This window comes from Amblyomma americanum, chromosome 2 (genome assembly GCF_052857255.1).
Source record: "Amblyomma americanum isolate KBUSLIRL-KWMA chromosome 2, ASM5285725v1, whole genome shotgun sequence".
NCBI lineage: Eukaryota > Metazoa > Arthropoda > Arachnida > Ixodida > Ixodidae > Amblyomma > Amblyomma americanum.
In genome coordinates, this window is record NC_135498.1 from 203,347,862 (window position 1) to 203,366,485 (window position 18,624).

General features: G+C 46.4%; 1 protein-coding gene across 5 annotated transcripts in view; it reads left to right on the top strand.

Annotated features, from left to right (window-relative positions):
- Positions 1-17,611: 17,611 nt before the first annotated feature.
- The window catches only part of LOC144119412 (monocarboxylate transporter 9-like), a 248,671-nt gene continuing 247,658 nt past the window's right edge, over positions 17,612-18,624 (top strand). For all 5 annotated transcript variants that reach the window (XM_077652031.1, XM_077652036.1, XM_077652037.1 and 2 more), the window contains exon 1: positions 17,612-17,721. The gene's annotated coding sequence lies outside the window, so the exon portion shown is untranslated. The remainder of the gene's footprint in view (positions 17,722-18,624) is intronic.

Below are 18,624 nucleotides of genomic sequence, written 5' to 3' on the forward strand. Positions count from 1 at the left end.
GTATACTGTTGGAACAAGCCGCCAAAGCGTGCGAACACGCCCAGCGGGCGCAGCAAACCTTCGAAGGATAATTTTGCAGCTTACATGCCTTCAAAGCGTGGCCATATTGAGCACAGAATGTGCAAAGTGGGACATACAGATTTTCACAGACCTCGACAGAAGTCCATTCAATAGTTACACGACTTGCCGCACATAGACGGGCGAAGGCAGGGAGGTAATCCTCGACTAGATGCCAAAATTGTCCAGATTTTTGGGCAAAATATAACCTAACATTGCAGGAGGATGGGTCCAGATAGAGACTGAGGTTCCGGTGGTTAAGTGTCATGACGAGGTCCTGCGGCCGCACGTCGGGATCGACCCCGGCCAGGCGAGAGTGCGGGTTCCTCTTCTGGGGGACACGGACATTGATCGAAGTTCGAGTAGCCTCGATCCTGGTTATCGCGGCCTTGAGGCGGTCCAGGTCCACAGGGTCCTTGGAGGCAACCGTGACGGCACGACGAGAAGGTTGGAGGGCAACAGCTCCAATTCCCTCGATCTCAGGGTCGATGTTTGCCTTAATCAAAGCCGTCACCTCGCAGCCGACGGCCGCCCTGGCCACGACAGACGTTAGTAACAACTTATGCGGAAGTTGGTCCGGTCGGGAGTTTGTTCCCTCACCCACTCTGCCCGTTTCCGGTCTCTTAACGTTAAACCTATCATTTCTCTTTCCATGGCTAGCTGCGTTGTCCTTACCTTAAGCTGAACACTTTTCGTTATCCTCCTCGTGTCAGTGAGTGCTCCGAAATCGCCTTCAACTACAAGGGCGAAAAGGCGTCAAGAGGTATGAAGGGGTTCATTAACAACTTGGCAGCTGAAGGCTTGATGCCTCTCCTTTATTACGAAGTAGGGTTTTTGTTCTTGCTCCTGAAGGCGTGTTCTGCAAGAAGGCAGAGGAAGCTTTTCAAAGGAAATTTATACAGGCGGGTTTGAGGCCTGCTCCCATCAAGAAACAAGCCATGAGTTTGTTGCTAGGAATAAGCCTGGATGGACAGTATGCTGCTTTGAACAATGGCAAAGGTACGGTGTGGGACTTGTTTTTCACGGACAAGACCCACCAATCCGATGTCCTCTTTCGGGCTGCAGCATCGCAGCGTGACACCTGGCAGCATTCTGTTGCAGGCTATTCGCAGCGGCATATAGACTCCCCTAAGCTGTACAACCCTTTTATGATGACAACCTCTTCTGAGGTCGTTAATTTCCTGTAGCGCATGGAGGACAAGAGGAATCATGCCTTTAGCATGGATGTGGAGGATCTGTTTTACTCCCTACCTCATGCTCAGCTGTTGAAAAACGTCAAGGACTGTTGTTAAAGGATAACGACGATCGGGGCTTCATTGCCGATTGCGGCCTTTCCGTGGAGAGTTTCCTTAAACTTTTGTCCTCTTACTTACGAGGGACCTTCGTTAGGTGGAATGAAAAAGTTTACGTCAAACGTCTGCTGTTTGTATTGGGTCGCTGGTCGCTCCAGTGTTGAATCACATTTTTCTCAACAGGGTGGACATGAGACTAGATGAGGATCTTAAGGACTTAGCTGTGAAAGTGTTTCGCTATGTCGTTGATTTTGTAGTGTTTCTGACCCAGGGGATCCCCAGGAGTGTTAGCGATGTCATTAAGATTTTTAAGAGAAGGGCCATGATCTGACTGTCACGTTTGAATTGCTAGGCTCGGGTTCTATTCAGTTCCTGAACTTGAAAGTGATTCGCCCTGGGGCAGGAACGTGTTAGGAATATAAACCAAGAACAGTTAAGTCGGCCCTCAGTTATAATCCAGAGCGCTCTAATTTAGTCAGTGCAGGAACCGCGACTTCATGTAGGAAATCATTACGGAAATCAAGCTTCATTGCTTCATTGAGGAAATCGTGCTCCCGTAGGGTTGAGAACAGCTGCCGGGGCAAGCTCAGAGGCTAAGGGACGCTGGTTTTCCGGACGAAGCTCTGGCTCTAATGTCGGAGAGGATATTGACAAGGGGCGACATTCTCGCAAAAGAAAAATACGGCGCGGTAACAAGAACAATGGGTATTGCGTACATATATGGAATGCCACACAGGTAGAAGAAGGCAGGGGCAAGATACGGGGTGAAAGTAGTTCTCGAAGCTAAAACTAAACTGAGCAGAGACTGCAGTGCATTAAGGAAGAAGTTCGAGTGCCGGGATAGCCGAGCTACGAATAGATGCACCGTTTCGCACAAAAAATCCTCGACGACTCCGTCAGCGGAGTGGGTTATTCTATCCAGATTTCCTGGGGTAAGACGTGCATCGGCCAAACAGGCCATGTATAATGGAGCGGCTGTTTGAACACCGCAGATCAGTGAAAGGTGCAGTTTCGCCAAACCTTGCAGTGCTCTGCTGGAAGTGTGAAGATTGTTTCCCCCCATGTAGACAGCACAAACATCTTGTTCAGTCACCGAGATCGGACATGCAATGAGTTAGTTTAGGCGTTTTATTGCGAAGCAATACTACTTTAGGTCGCACTTCAGCCCGTTCCGTGGCGAGGCGGTGGTAGGCACCATTGACCTTTAGCGTGACCTCGCTGCGTGACGTCACACCACGTGACCTAGAGTGACGTCACACCAGCTGTGTAAAAACGGGGCCCCATCTCACGCCGTCGCGAGGCGAGGCGGTAGCCACCAACGGCGGCCTAACTCCCGCTCCTCTCACCAGGGTCGCTACAGTCGGTGTGACGTCACACCAGCTGTGTAAAAACGGGGCCCCATCTCACGCCGTCGCGGGGCGAGGCGGTAGCCACCAACGGCGGCCTAACTCCCGCTCCTCTCACCAGGGGCGCAACATTTACTACTACATCAATAAATACGCCTATCAGAAGTTGCTCGAACATTGGCGCGCCAAGGGAATCGACGACTTTAGGTTTTTTGGCGACGACGCCGTAAAGTGGGAACCCCTTCCAGTGGATTACCCGTGCCCGGACGGTTTGACGTGTAGCAACGGTCGATTCGTGTTCCCGAAAAGTGGGTGTGAAGCCACGTCGTGCACGCCGTTCGAGCCATACCGTCGTCTCGGCGGTCTGTCAAAGACGCCGCCCAACCCCATAAAGCGGTCTACTCGAACCATGTTCAACAAAAACAATAAAAACGCGTTTTGCTACCTGGACGATTGCTTCGCAATCACCAGGCTCAACCAAGCTAAGCCACGGCCGTTTTTTTTTGGATAAGACAAGTCAGACACATGTGTTGCTTCGCATTCTATCAATCGCATGGAAGAGATTCACGCTCTCTGGGAATGTGTATCGACAGGGCGATAACAGGTGCTTGTCACGTGTTGAGATTGCTGGTTAGCTTTGTTAAGATGATGCGATTAACCTCCCGCTGCACTCGCGTACGGGTTTTAAGAGCTATCACGGTTTTATGGTGTGTTTGATTTCGACTGTTTTTTTCTGGTGCCGATATAACTAACCCTTCTAGAAATAAAAAAAAATCAGTTGTTAGACAGCGCTCGTGTCGTCTCTAGTTTCTTCCTCTCGTCCTGTGTATCGCGCTGATATGAGATGAAATAGAGATGTCGCTTAAGAAGCCTCTCGACTTTTCTTTTAAGAAAAAGACATTTAAAAGCTGGAATGCAAGACTCCCTGCCATAACAATGTTCACCTTGCACTTTTTTTGCATAAGTCAAGGCTTTAGCAGCATTTACTTGTGGCATGTGTTCATTTTTCAGCATCATCCAGCTGCAGTGAGAAAAAATTACTTCCTCACGGACCCATTGAAGTAGCATAATCAGAGAGCATATTTTCTGCACTGGACAGAAATACAGCAGCATACATAATGGCGGCGCTGATACACGACAGGCTTTGGTGACAGTGCAAGATCATGACCTGAAATCCTGAACAGCAGACCTTTCACGCTACAGCAGCTAAATCTTTGATAATAGTTTAATAACAGCCGTCTAAATGCTCCCGTGCGCGACACGTGGGAGCGATTTACTGCGAAGCAATCAAAACACAGCCAAAGTATGCCTCATCACAAGCATTTCGTCAAACTTTTTTTCTTCCAGTGGAACAAAGCAAGTACGCGGGGAGCTCGAATGGCACCCATGCGATGTGTTAGGTTATCACGTCATCATCTTAACGTAAATGATCTATGCATGCTTTGTTCGAGGCCGCCAGTCAGCGTGAACAGTTCAGTGTCGCACAGCTTTGACATGGTATATGATAAGATGAATAATGTTTGTGTGCTATGATGCCGAAAATAACGAGCGAGTAATGTATTAATGTGCGAAGCAGATGACGTCAATGCATGAAAGAGTCGAAGAGATACTTATGTTATGAGCGGGCGCGCTGAGGCCCGGGCGAATCGACAAAGAAGCGCCAAAGGCTTCTTTTGGGAGCAGTACCGCACACCAATAATCTAGGTGATGATGGCTCAAAGCAGGCTGAAGCTCGAGCTGGCACATTAAGGTGCGCGCTAGTCACAGCGTGGACGAAATCCGACGGAGCAGGATGCTGTGCTTGAACTAACTGCTAACGCGTAGGAGGGAGGCGAGAGCTTCGACAGATGCATCATAATGCAGGGTTACCAGGTCCTAAACTCGAAACAAAGCCACGAAAATTACAAAAATATCAAAAATTAGCCAACGTGGCGTCGAAGCGTCCAAAAGCAGCCAAATGTTGCGTCAAGGCTGCAGAAAAGCGCCACTAGAAGCATGAGTGTTCCTAGAAATTTATAATTCTTGTAGGGCGCAGGCTAACAGTGGATGCAAATAACTTTGATGTATAAAAACATCGGCAATCAAATAACAGGAAATATATAAATATCATGGCAAAAGAATAGGGAAACGCGAGAGGAACTTCTGAACGGAGAGAAAGTGTAGAAAAAGTAACCAGAACTGTTTTTCTTCTGTGCAGAAGAGAAATCATTGTGGCCCAAAACAATTTAATTCCAATATTTTATATCGCGTACGTTTCATTGTTTTTTGCATAAAATTTGATCACTTCTGTGTAAACAAGGGCAGGATTTGATGCGCCTAATTCTTCTTCCGTTTTCCTCCTGTGATTTTTTGTTGAGCTTTCTAATGCAAGAACAGACTGATTCTCATGTGCTGTTGATATGTATTGAAGGCATAGAAAGCACAGCATTGGTCAAAATTTTATATCACATGGGTTGCTTTTCAGCTGTATACTGGGACTTTTATGGCTGTCCAGATATTGCTGTATGTATTAAGATCCATCGCCATCATGTTTCATAAGTTTTTGGTCTTCCCTGTTTCCCACAAATCGCTGAAAACAAACCATGTCTTCTGAAAAAATTAACCACGAAAGTAATTTTTCCCATCATACAAATGGCTGTAGAGATGGCATGGGCAGCCGATCAACGCGCTTTGAATCAGTAAGCAACTCAGGAAACAAGGTATATCAGCTACGTAGCAAGTCGCTTCCCTATTTAGCGCAGGCGAATTGAATGAATGGAGAATGGGCGTTTCTTACTGCTGTTTCTAAAGAAACCTAAAGAGGTAGACATTCGGCTGGACCACAGGTGCGAGTGAACACAGGAGCGAAAAGTATTTCAAGTCTAGCATGTAAATACAGGTAAATTTTAAAAAAAAGCAGGCCCAGCAGAATAATTGAGTTGACTTGTGACATTCTGATGCATTCGACCGAAGATGCACTGGGACCATTGACGAAAAAAAAGATGCTTTATTAGGTCTTAACTTCGATTTCAAATGTAGCCAAAAATAGCCAAGTAGCCAAGCTCAAATTTTTGCCGCGAAGAGGTGCCAAATGTAGCCAATTTACCGCAAAGTAACCAAACCTGGCAACCCTGCCGGCGTCATGGCCACATGGGGTTGCGCAGCCGCACGAGACCACCGGGCAGAGAGAATGGCGACTCGGGCCACTACAGGAGCCGCGGTGAATCGCTGTCCGGGGAAAGTTGCCATCAAAAACAGCTCAGGGTAACTCAGGTTGCGCGTGGAGCGAACCTTGGAACAGCGAAAGCGACGAAATGGCACGTGTACGCCAGTGTGGGCCACCTCCACCCGGAGACAGCATCCAACAGCCACCGCCAGTACTAGAGCACTGTACTCACCAGCAACGCACACACAGCACTTGGCCAGGCTTGGCTTATTTATCGAACGCGACAGTGTGGAACAGAGAAAGAAGCATGATACGGCCAGCCTTGGAATGATGGAAAGCAGAAAAAGACATTTACGCGAGGTGGGAGGAGGTGTGAGGAGGCTGCCCTCTCCCGAGCGGCTGGTATCGGCGTGCTCACTGCTCCACAGTCCTGCCCTTTCTCTTCTTATAATCCCCATCTTCCTTACCCCTGCAGCCTGTCGTAATTAATAATAATAATAATAATAATAATAATAATAATAATAATAATAATAATAATAATAATAATAATAATAATAATAATAATAATAATAATAATAATAATAATAGTAATAATAATAATAACCATTGCTTTTGGGGAAAGGAAATAGCGCAGTGTCTGTCTCGTATATCGTTGGACACCTGAACCGCGCTGCAAGAGAAGGAATAAAAGAGGGAGTGAAAGAAGAAAGGGAGAAAGTGGTGCCGTAACGGAGTGCTCCGGAATAATTTCGACCACCTGGGGATCTTTAACGTGCGCTGACATCGCACAGCACACGGGCGCCTTAGCGTTTTGCCTCCATAAAAACGCAGCCGCCGCGGTCGGGTTCGAAACCGAGAACTCCGGATCAGCAGTCGAGCGCCCTAACCACTCAGCCACCGCGGCGGGTGGCACAGTTGCAGTGGTGCCATTCGTGATAAGCTGGATGCTATACTCCCTGCCCTACCTTTACCTCACCAAACGGAGACAGAAAAGGTAGATGCACTAATCAGACAAGCATACGAGGCAGCCTCAGTCTGCCCAAACACGCACCCACCTTTCGTCTCTTACACATGAGAGTCGACAACACACTAGGTGAGCTGACGGAAGCACAACGCATAGGCCAGATAAACAGACTGTCTTCCACTACCATTTGACGTTACATTCTACTGTGACTGCAGCTGCGATCCGTCCGTCCACCTTCCATTAACTCCCACAAGGTTCTGCAGTACGTCAGGGACCGTCTCACTATTCCCACCCTACATAAAAACATGCATCCAGTCCACCACCAGACTCGAAGGGCAGCCCACGCCCGCGTATCGCACAGAACACATGAAAACGAACCTGACGTAGTCTATGAAGCCGCCGCAGAGTACTGCCTCCGCTCTCGCCCTCTGCGTACTCTCAAACAACCTACCATACACGACATCAGGCTCGATCAGGGCAAACACCTCGATAGAAGCCGAAGAAGCAGCCATCGCGTCACCGATGGCGTCTTCCACTGCTGCTCGTATCCTGAGCGATTCCAAAACCGGCATGCAAAATTTTGCACGCGGGCAGTTACATGGTACAGCCTATAAAATTCTCATCTCCAACAACCCTCAACCTTGCCTCATCGAAATAGTCTGGGTACTGGCCCATTTGGGAAATTCAGTTACGAAGCTGTCCATTCCGCTGCTCGAGCGTACGTCAACCGATCGGCGCCTACTGAAGACCCAGGGAGCGAGAGACACCTGCTGATTACATATTACAACATCACGCTACACACACCTCCCTGACAAAACAAAAGACGAAATGGCGACAACTCCAGGCTCGCACCTTTCCGTCACCAGCGCTACTTGCGCTTTTCTTCCCTTCTAATCACACCCCCGAATGTTCCCTCTGTAGGGCTCTGAGAGCCACACATTCGACCACACTATGTTCATCTGCCTACAACTACAACCACCTGCCCGATGGGACCTCGCAGACTGGGAGGGGTGGGAGGTAGTGGTCTATAGCTCCGACCCGGCCTCGAAAGTGAGGCTAGTGCACTTGGCAGAGAAGGTCCCACCCGCCATCCACGACCAGGAGCTGCCGACCTCTGAAAATTTGAGCTATAAGTGCTCTGCCAAGATTTTCACCGCCACCAATTAGCTCGGAGAACACATACTTGCGCCAGGAAAATTTACCTTTCCTCACAAAGCCACATTGGTCGGAAAGCCTTCTCTTCGCTCAAAAAACTTCAAGCGCACAAACAGACAAAGACGAAGATAGAAAACGTGACACACACGAGCGCTAACTTGCAACAGATTTATTGCAAACCGCGCAGCGTAATAAAAGCAAGTCGTTGCCCGACATCACGCAGGCGCAACCGGCGAACCAGTCAGTGGCGATGCAAGTATTGCAGTTCCTTTGATGAAAAAGGGATCGACGGCTTGGACACACAGTCATTCCCTAACCTATCTATCAACTCTGCCTCGCTAATGTCACGGGTTAGTTTGTATCTGCTTCTCGCGACAATGGTGCATTCTTTGTAAAATGGCACGCGACTCAAGTTCACACAGGCATCGGCACTTTGGCTGGAACTCTGTACATCACTGATGTCGTCACTAGGATCACCAATGGCTTGGCGCTTCCTAGAGTGGGCATCAAGGAACCTTCCGCATTTTTCTCTCACATTTCTAGAATGTTCCCGGGGGCGGTCGTACACACACCTACCACATTGTCTCATATATGTATTTCCACATGAAATCGGTAGACAGTACACGACCGATTCCGCACGTTTCACGAAATTGTCACGAGAAGTAGATGCCAGCTAACCCGCGAAAATCATCGAGGCACAGCTGATAGATAGGTTAGGGGATGACTGTGTGTCTAAGCCGCCGATCCCTCTATCATCAAAGCAATTGCAAAACTTGCGTCGCCACTGACTGGTTCACCGGTTGCGCCTGCGTTATGTCCGGCAACGAATCGCTTTTATTCCGCTTCGCGGCTCACGATACATTTGTTACAAGTTAGCGCGCGTGTGTGCCACGTCTTCTTTCTTCGCCCTCGTCTATTTGTCCGCCTCAAGTTTGTAAAATGTTCCACAACCACGCCCAAACAACCACTTTGCTTCTCTTCCCAATCCGCCCATTCCCCTCTTAACAGCTTCGACACCTTTAAACAAAGCTTCACGCCAAGAAGAAGCAGAAAGGAAGAACTGGACGCACCCCCTCCGAGTCAGTAGCATGCAACTGCAAGACGTCCCAAAGAACATTTCATATTTTCTAATACGATGACTAAACCAGTTGTTAAATTTAAGCCAGTATTTTAATTAGCTCAAAACGAGCAAAACATCGCGTTACGAACAGCATTTTAATATAAAGAAAAGCGACGTTTTCCGAAAGGTCACTCGAAGCTGCTGAAATATGTTCGGTGTAATACGCGACGCATTAGAGCATTCGATTGCAAGCACTAAATCAAGGCTATTTTCTTGTGGCCTAGAGCGACAAATTGTTTACGCTGGGGTACCGAGCGGTGCGCGCTTGATACAGGGCCTTTTTTTTGCAGATAAAGTTAAATTAAGGGCCGGGCACGACAAATTACTTTACGAAGGCCAGTCAAATTACACTTCCCTCTCACACACCTTGAGCCTCCGCGTACTTGGAGCTTCCGCATTGGCGAAGATGGCAGAATGGCGTTGAAAAGAAGAACACAGTGGAGCCGCCGCCGGAGCGGCGCACGGAGTGGCGTAGGAGTATAAAGATGACCCCCAGGAAGCTACCGACTTTCACGTGAGTATATAAAAATTCAGGGAAGGTGGGCGAAGGAGGGAAATGTATGAGGACGAGCACAGCTTACTTGGCTGTCCACACACCTCTGCTCCCCCTCATTTTGTTCCCAGAGATCGCCAATGTCGCAAGTATGAAAGTTTTTTTTGCACTAAATTTTCAAAGAAATGGGCGGGGCATCATCTTATTTTCACATCTACTGTCAGACCATAACTTTCGGCACTCACTACAAACGTGGAATTGTGCAAAGTATGGAGTACAAGTAACAAAAATGCTACAATGTTTTAATTACTGATTTCAGCGGCAATATTTCGTTTTCAAAATTTAAGCACGATAGTCATGTGTTCTAACCGAACAACCGCTTTGCAAGAACCTTCCTATGTGCTACGGCCTGGCTTACGTATTTTGGCTCTGTGTGCCGCCATGAACCAAATCGAATATCAAAAAGTGCGTTACAGACGATGAAAAAGAATGAAAGTTGGTTTTGAGAAAACGAAATTACGCCGTAACTGTCTCGTATATCCCGAGGGACACCGGAACCGCGCCACAAGGAAAACGATAAAAGAGGGAGGGAAAGAAGATTGGAAGAGGTGCCGTAGTAGAGGTTTATGGAACAATTTCGACCACCTGGGTCTGACCGCAGCGGTGGTGGCGGAGAGACTTTTTTGGCTTAAAAAGAGCACATGTAGGGAGCTGACGGGACCGACTCTTAAGGTGCCGGCCTTCACAAATACTAGAGGGTGTCTCTACTACCCACAAATTACAAAACGTCCTAGAAACATCCTGACACAGCTCGAAATGGTTTCAAAATGTCTTGCGCTAGGTCGAATCCCGGACCTAACCCTGAAAAAGTCCTGTAAACTGTCTTGGAAACCGTCCAAAGGATTGAATCAGGCCAAGATGACATTCGCAATAATCTCCGAGCGTTAAAGAATTGGCAGGCGTCTGCTGACGTCGAAATGAGACAGCTGTAAGCTCGAATTCGCACGCTAGAGGTTCACACAGGTGCTCTAAAGAGCAGCAGTGCCCCGCCATTCGAGACAGCGGAGGCTGTACATGGAATTTCTGAAAAGTTAAAATCAATTGAATCGCGCTGCGATGACACCGAGAACCGTCTGCGCCGTTCCAATCTACTTTTCTTCGGCCTACCTGACACCTCAGACGAAACCTGGTTATCCGCTGAGACTAAAGTAATAAACCTATGCTCGGAAACCCTAGGTGTAGCAGTGGAGCCGGCTCAAACAGAGCGTGCACATCGCCTTGGAAAGTACCAAGAAGAAAAATGCAGACCAATTATTGTGAAATCTTCACACTTCAAAGACAAACAGCACATTCTGGAAAAGGGGTCCCAATTCAAGGATACAGGTTATGCTGTACGAGAAGGATTTTCTTTGAAAACACGGATAGCAAGAAAATGCCTACTTGAGTTTGCGAAGTCACGGAATGCATCGTATAAACTTAATGTAGACAAACTGTGCATGGGTGACACCACCTACGTGTTTGACGGTGTATCTGGGAATGTAGTTCAATTGACAAAATAGCTCGCACGGGAAATGACGGCTGGTACAATAAGTCATTCTAAGTGTTCACTTCGTGCGCACACGAAATCTCTATTACAGTTATCAGAAGCTAACATGCGTAGTTTCCTACCTAAACGTGTTGAACTAAGTTCGTACCTAGAAAACAGTGAGTGTGATATTTTAGCATTAACTGAAACGTGGCTGAACTCTGATATTTCCGACATTGAAGTACTGCCCTATATTAACGACAACGTGATCTACCGCAAATATAGAGAAAACAAAAGGGGAGGAGGTGTTTTAATAGCCATCACGAAACGCATTGCATCCAATCTCGTTAACCTACCTAGACCTCTTGAAATTATCTGAATCTGCATTAAATCATCATTCGTTAACTCAATAGGCGCATGTTGCAGACCGCCAGAAAGTTCTGATGTCTTTATATTTCATTTGCGCAATAGCCTCACTGCCATTAGAGCCAAATTTCCCAAAGCTGATATATTCCGGATGGGCGACTTTAATTACCCAGACATTTATTGGTATAACCTCACCTCTAGCTCTCGCTGCCCCAAAGAATTCATCGACTTAACATTGGACTTTTCGCTTGCACAGTTAGTAAACCAACCTACACGTGGAACTAACATTCTTGACCTTGTTTTAACGTCATGCCCCAAGAACTCAAGCATCATTTCTACTAGTGAAGGATTCAGTGACCATCAGATTCTCACTTTTACAGTTAACGTCCCATCCCATACACGGCTGTTCATGTCTAAGCTGATCTTTAACTACAAAAAAGCGGATTGCAGTGCCATTAACACTGGTCTACAGGCATTTTCTTTCTCATAGTTTTCTTCTTTTTTTTCCCGTACTGTTAATTAAAACTGGACCATGTGTAAAGAGAAGTTGCTGGAATTAATGCTCGCTCAAATACCACGAATTTATTTTCGGGTCAACATTTCTAAGCCATGGAATCACAGGTCACTCCTCTCATTTCAGAAAAAAATAGCGCTTATTCAAAGCAATAAAAAATGTAGATCCCCCTCGCTGCAAGTGCAACAGAAACGCTGTGAAAAACAATACTGCCGTGCCATTCGTAAAGCCATGCATAAATTTTATTCGCATGACCTTCAATCTATTATGCACAGAAACCCGAAAAAATTCTGGCGTATTATCTCCCCAGCTAACACGCAGGCACACATCGTTTCCCTGGATGATGCCGGAAAATTTAATTTCTGATGAAAGAAGTGCGACCATATTCAACAATTATTTCACATCAGTGTTCACCCAAGAAGACCATTCTAAAATTGCCACCACCACCAAAGTCCAATACAGATATATGACCCCGATTGGACTCACCGTTGAAGGCGTCGTCTTTAATAAAAAAACCTTTAAATGTCCACTAACTCTGGTGCAGATACAATTAGCGCCAAGATCCTTAAACTAACCTTAAATTCAAGTCGCTTAATCCTGTGTCGCGTTTTTAAGCAGTGTCTATATACAGGCAAACTTCCGTTTGATTGGAAAGTTTGGAAAGCCATCCCTGTGTTCAAATCTGGGGACAAAAGTAATATCAGTAGCTACCGACCCATATATTTAACAAGTATTGCATGTAAGCTATTTGAACATATCTCTGCTTCAAACGTTGCGCACCCTCTCGAACAAAACCGCTTTTTTACCCTCATCAACATGGTTTCAGAAAAGTACTATCGTGCGATACACAACTCATGGAATTTACTCACGATGTTCTGCCTAACATGAACGATAACCAGCAGACTCATTGTATATTCATTGACTTTTCTAAGGCGTTCGATCGGGTAGCACATTGTCGTTTAATTGCCAAACTCTCCTCGTTAAATATTTACTAATTAACACTTTCAGGGATTTGAAATTTTTCCTCATTTCGCAAACAATTCACCTGTATAACTAATCGCTCATCCTCTCTGCCTGAAGTATCGTCCGGTGTTCCCCAGGGCAGGGTTCTCGGTCCGTTGCTATTTTTAATATATAATAACGATCTGCCGACGGACATTACCTCTAAAATCCGTCTCTTTGCTGATGACTGTATTATTTACCGTTAAATTTCTGATCCAGCTGATCATCTTGCTCTACAGAAAGATCTAGACCATGTAACAATCTGGTGCTCTAAATGGCTAATGACGGTTAACACTGATAAGTGTAAATTAATGATTTTCAGCCGTAAACTATCAAATGCTTCCTTCACCTGCTCGCTCAACAAATACCAAGTCACAACAGCGTCTTCATACAAATATCTCAGAATTCATCTTACTGCAAACCTTTCCTGGTCGACACACAAATAAAATCACAGCTAAAGCTTCACGCACTCTCGGATACTTAAAAGTTAATCTTTATGGTGCACCATCTGACACTCGAAAACTGACTTACCAGACATTTGTTCATCCGCAACCTGAATTTGCATCGCCCATCTGGTCACCTCACCAAGTATATCTAACACGTAGCCTCGAATCCATACAGAACCTTGCCGCACGCTTCATCGCTCGCGATTATAACCGACATTCCAGCGTCACTAACATCACGTTATCTCTATCACTTGAGTCATTAGAATTCCGTCGTAGAGTTGCACTACATTGCTTATTTCATAAAATGGTTTTCAGTGTTCAAAGTCACACTCTGTCTTTGTCACGGCCATGTTGTACCTCACATCGCTTCCACAAACAAAACAGCTTTACGCGTATTTTTGGTCGTACTAAAGCGTCTAACTTGTCTTCCTTACCACGTTCCATAGGCCTTTGGAATATCATTATTGACGAAGTTACAAACACCAGAAATCCTGCTACGTTTCGAGATATGTTAAGCACCATAATCGCCTATTATATTGGTATTATGTGCTTTTACCGGAAAAGAATTTTACTGCTGTATAATATGAATGAAAGTGCGCTCTTTCGAAGTTAAGAGAAAAATCATGTTTTATTTCCATCTTGCCGCATTTTTGAAACTTGTATAACACCTTTTAAAATTTACTTGTATTGTGCTGAATCTCTCTTGGTAACTATTATATAACATTTCTCTTCAATCGTTGTTTTGCTCTAATGCTTTCTAGATTCATGTGTATACAGCCACACTCACATAATGCTCTTATGTAAAATGAGCGTGTGAGCAACTTGAACTTGATACGTCTCATAGACGTCGACGGCAAGACGTCTTTTTAGAAACAGCCGCCGCGGTGGCTGAGTGGTTATGGCGCTCGGCTGCTGGCCCGAAAGACGCGGGTTGGATCCCGGCCGCGGCGGTCGAATTTCGATGGAGGCGAAATATCAGACGCCTGTGTACTGTGCGATGTCAGTGCGCATTAAAGAACCCCAGGTGGTCCAAATTCCTGGAGCCCTTCAATACGGCCTCTCTCATAGCCTTTGTCGCTTTGGGACGTTAAACCCCCATAAACTAAGCTAAACTAACATTTTAGAAACTTTTTTTAAGCTATCTGCATTAAGAAGTTTCTTCAGAAAGATTTCTAAAACGTATAACTTTAGGGTATGTAAGAAGACGATCCTATACGTTAAGGAAATTAGTAGAAACTTGGCACCGTGGATTAAAGATGATGTAGATCACAGCAAGCGTTTTTAACCTTCACGTTTTGTATTCCAAACACATAATGAGACATGCAAGTACGGCACATAAACTATCAGATGGCTCTGCGTTACACCGGTGTTTGCACGTGAATATTGGAAGAGAAGGCACACCGGTGCAAGGACCGCGCTTTGTGCTCAAACTCTGACAGCGCGTTTTGTCGTATGCAGTCCGAAATCACGTTAATCACGTTCCACATCGAGTACAACTAGCCCAACACTCGTAAGGCTAGATTAAAAATACTCGAATCATGAAATCTATATCCTGTTGCGAACGTCTCTTCTTTCTTATGGGGCTGGGCCCGAGCAGCGAATGCCGCCGTCGCGCCATCGCCGCTCTCTCCCATGCCGTCATCGCCTTATTGATGCAGTACGCTCGCGCATTTCTCCATGGTACGCGCGCAAGCTTCCACACGCGTCCCGCACGCCGTAGCTTGCTGCTTGGTGTTGGTCCACTCGGTCGCGATAGTCTAGTCCGTCTGCGTGATTTTAACCGTTTCAGGCGAAAACAAATGCTTTCGCAAGTTGTAAGTGCTTAGTGTTACATAAAAGCATGAGATAGAATTTGCTTGTTTTATGTAGTTGCTGTGCTGCTTTTGAATTTTTGAAATCTATTACATCGTCTGGCAACTTGGCGTTGCACTCGCTAGCGATTGCTTGCTACGCGCGGGAAGTCAACGCTCATAACGTTTCTGAGCCTTCTTTGTTTCGCGCTTGTAGGCTCTTCACTCTGCTGTTTGCTGTTTTGCCACGATGTATTACCAGCACTGCGCTGAAATGTGAACCTCGTTTTCCGCAACAGTAAGTAACCTGCCATATCTCTTGTGCAGAAAAAAGCATAAACCTTACTGCGGCTAAGCCGCTAAAGCGCCTGATTCAACCACCGGCTACCCTGTCTCTCTTTTGGGTTGCAGATCACAAAGCTGTGTCAGCTGGCGTTTTCATATCAATGTGTAACGTTCGATGTACGAGAATAAGGCGTTTCCAAGTGTTTGAGCTTTCATTAAGTGGGTACAGCGAAGTTGATCTCGCATATTTACCTTCCCCTATGAGCTACTTTCTTACGAAGGCCGTCAATATTTAGGAACTCTAGAAAAATGAAGTGTCCTCATCTGTACTGGCAGCGTGACATAACTTAAAAGTGACCAGCTTTGTTTGAACGCAGGTAGAAAGTTTGGCAATGAATTTGCTAAGCTATCCCAGGATATACGAAGCGAGAGCAATCCGCAGCCGCCACTGCCGGGTTAGAACCTCATAATCGATTTTTGCCGAAAAGAAACGGCGCACATGTAGGTGGACACCTGAAACACCCCGTAAGTAAGGCAGAAAGATAGAAATGGAATAAACATAGAAAAAAGTGCCGTAGTGGAGGACTCGGGAAGGATTTCCACCACCTGGGGATCTTTAATGCACACTGACATCGCACAGCACACGGGCGCATTTCACCTCCGCCGAAACTCGGCCGTCGCGGCCGGGTTCGACCCTTGAACTCCGGCTCAGTAGCCGAGCGGTTTAACCACTGGGGCACCGCTTCGGGTATAGTCAGGTTTCTCAGCTCATTTAAAACGTTTGACTAAGGCTAAAGAAAATTACTGAAAACAATGTAATTAACTTTTAAACAAAAAAAACGTAACATTGCAGTAATGTTCGGGTGGTTCTGGTGCTACCTGAGACGGCTAAGGTGTCCACTGAGTCAATGAGAGAGGAATTGCGCTTTGACTTTCCGATAAAAAATTATTATTGATCCTGCATGCATGAAAGTAAAGGCCGATTCACAGACCGAATCGGCCGCGGAACAGGCGTTACATGACGTGCCACTTCCGCTCCATGAGGCGCGGGAATGGCACGGGTGGGGGAAAGACCGCGCTGATGTCTAATCCGATTATCGCCGCTCCTCATGTCTTCACCTTTGCAGATAGCGTTAATCTCATTAGACGTGCTCACGGTCATTGGCCGTGATATTTTACAGATGATACTGGCCAGGAGTTAACTAAACTGACCCGAAATATGGCGTTACGTGAAGCCTAGTCCGTGGGACAATGGTTCGTTGTGTAAAAGCGGCGTCACATCATGCGCATATTTGTTCTTTTATTGCTGTCTTCGAGCAAGTTATGAGTGCATATGGTGGTACACAACGCCGATGGAGCCAGCCGTTCTCTCTAGTTTTGCTCCCTAATGGAATATTTAGGTTTTGTCTCCTGCAACGGCTATGGCAGAATGCAGACTTTTCTACTGTTACCGGACTGAAGTACGGTCTTTCCCTCCGTGTTTTCCAAAACGGAAATGGTTCCTTTTCTAAAACTTAGCAAGTCGCCGTCAATGCTGTGAATTTTTTTTCAATGTACTTTCTAGCAGATTTAGAGCGCTAATTGAAGACAAAACATTTTATCCCGATGAGATGATAAGAGATGATAAGAAAGTTGAGAAGTTAGTGACTTGCAAACCAGTTTTGCGAGCGGCGGGCCATACATTTGACACAGCAATATCCGAATCATACTTCGAAATTTCATGAACTGCCATACCGAGGTAGTGCCGAGAGAATCACTTCAATAGCGCTGATGCGGGCTGGGACATTTAGTTCAGAATTTTAAGGGCCTCCCCAAAGCATTCGTTTATGGAGAGGTCATGTGATGGGCCCACATCCTGCCAACAAGTACAGATTGTTTAACTGAAGAGTATACTATAAGGTTGATGCTAGTGGGTTTTTCCGGGGGCCGTTGTCCGTTCACACGCGGCGCTGCTCGGACGAACACCTGTGCTAGACTTTAAAAAGCGATGCCCGATGTCTGTATCTCACAACCTGCAGTCGCGCCCAGTCAGCAGAGGGAGCGGATGTAATCACTCGAACTGCTAGCTCCGCAGGACAGCCTTCTCCTCTTTTCTGTTAAAAAGTAAAAAGGCAAAAGCTCAGACAACAGACGGACGTGAAGGGCTTCTCTCCACGTGACAGACGTCCATTCGCGCGGCGTCGGCAGTGTCGTCCACGAGCGACGCCGAGCAGAGTGCCAGGTGAGCGCACGCACTAGTCTTCATACTTTTCTGTGCAGTTGCTGTGAGCGGCCAGTGGCGTGACGGGTGAGGCCGAAGCTAGCTCGAGCTGGTATTGCTTATATACACTTGAATAGCTAGAGGAGACCAAGCAGGAATACCGGAAAACCAAAGTGAACGGCGCCGCCAGAACTTCATGTGCTGGTTCTTCCGAACTGCTGTTGTCTATGAATATTTTTCGCATATTTCCCTCCAAGGCGCGGAGCATCAAGGCTCATTAATTCTTGAGACCATCACGGGGATAAGCTGTGCAAACGGACGACTCTTTCGGCTATTGGTTTTAGATCAATAAATGTTAAGGAGTTTAATCGAAATGCTAAAGATCGAATGCTAGGAAAAATATCACATGCAAAAAATATTTCGCGCTCAAGAAAGGCAGAAGTAGGGTAAGTAACTGCGCTAGGATGTCCAATGGCGCGATTTTGATCTCACATGTTCTAAGAACCGTCCATATGCTCCGGAAGAAATGGATACGTTTACAACAACGTGGGTTCAATCCCGGCCATAGTGGTCGCATGTCGATGGAGGCGGAATTCTGGAGGCCCGTGTGCTGGCGGCGACAGTGCACGTTAAAGAACCTCAGGAGGTCGAAATTTCCGGAGCCCTTCAATACGGCGTCTTTCACAGCCCAAGTCGCTTTGGGACGTTAAACCCCTATAAACCATATCTTTAAGTACGAGGGAGATCCCCAATAAATCACTGCGAAAAATACACTTTTAACTACAGCCCCAGCGTTAACCTACACCACCGAATGAAGACGTAGCCCAGGAGGCCCCAAATCACATTCAATCAACAATAGTGGGTGCGCCCAGGAATTTTTGATCATACGTTCAATGTGTGTGGCATGTGCTCATATGGTTCTCG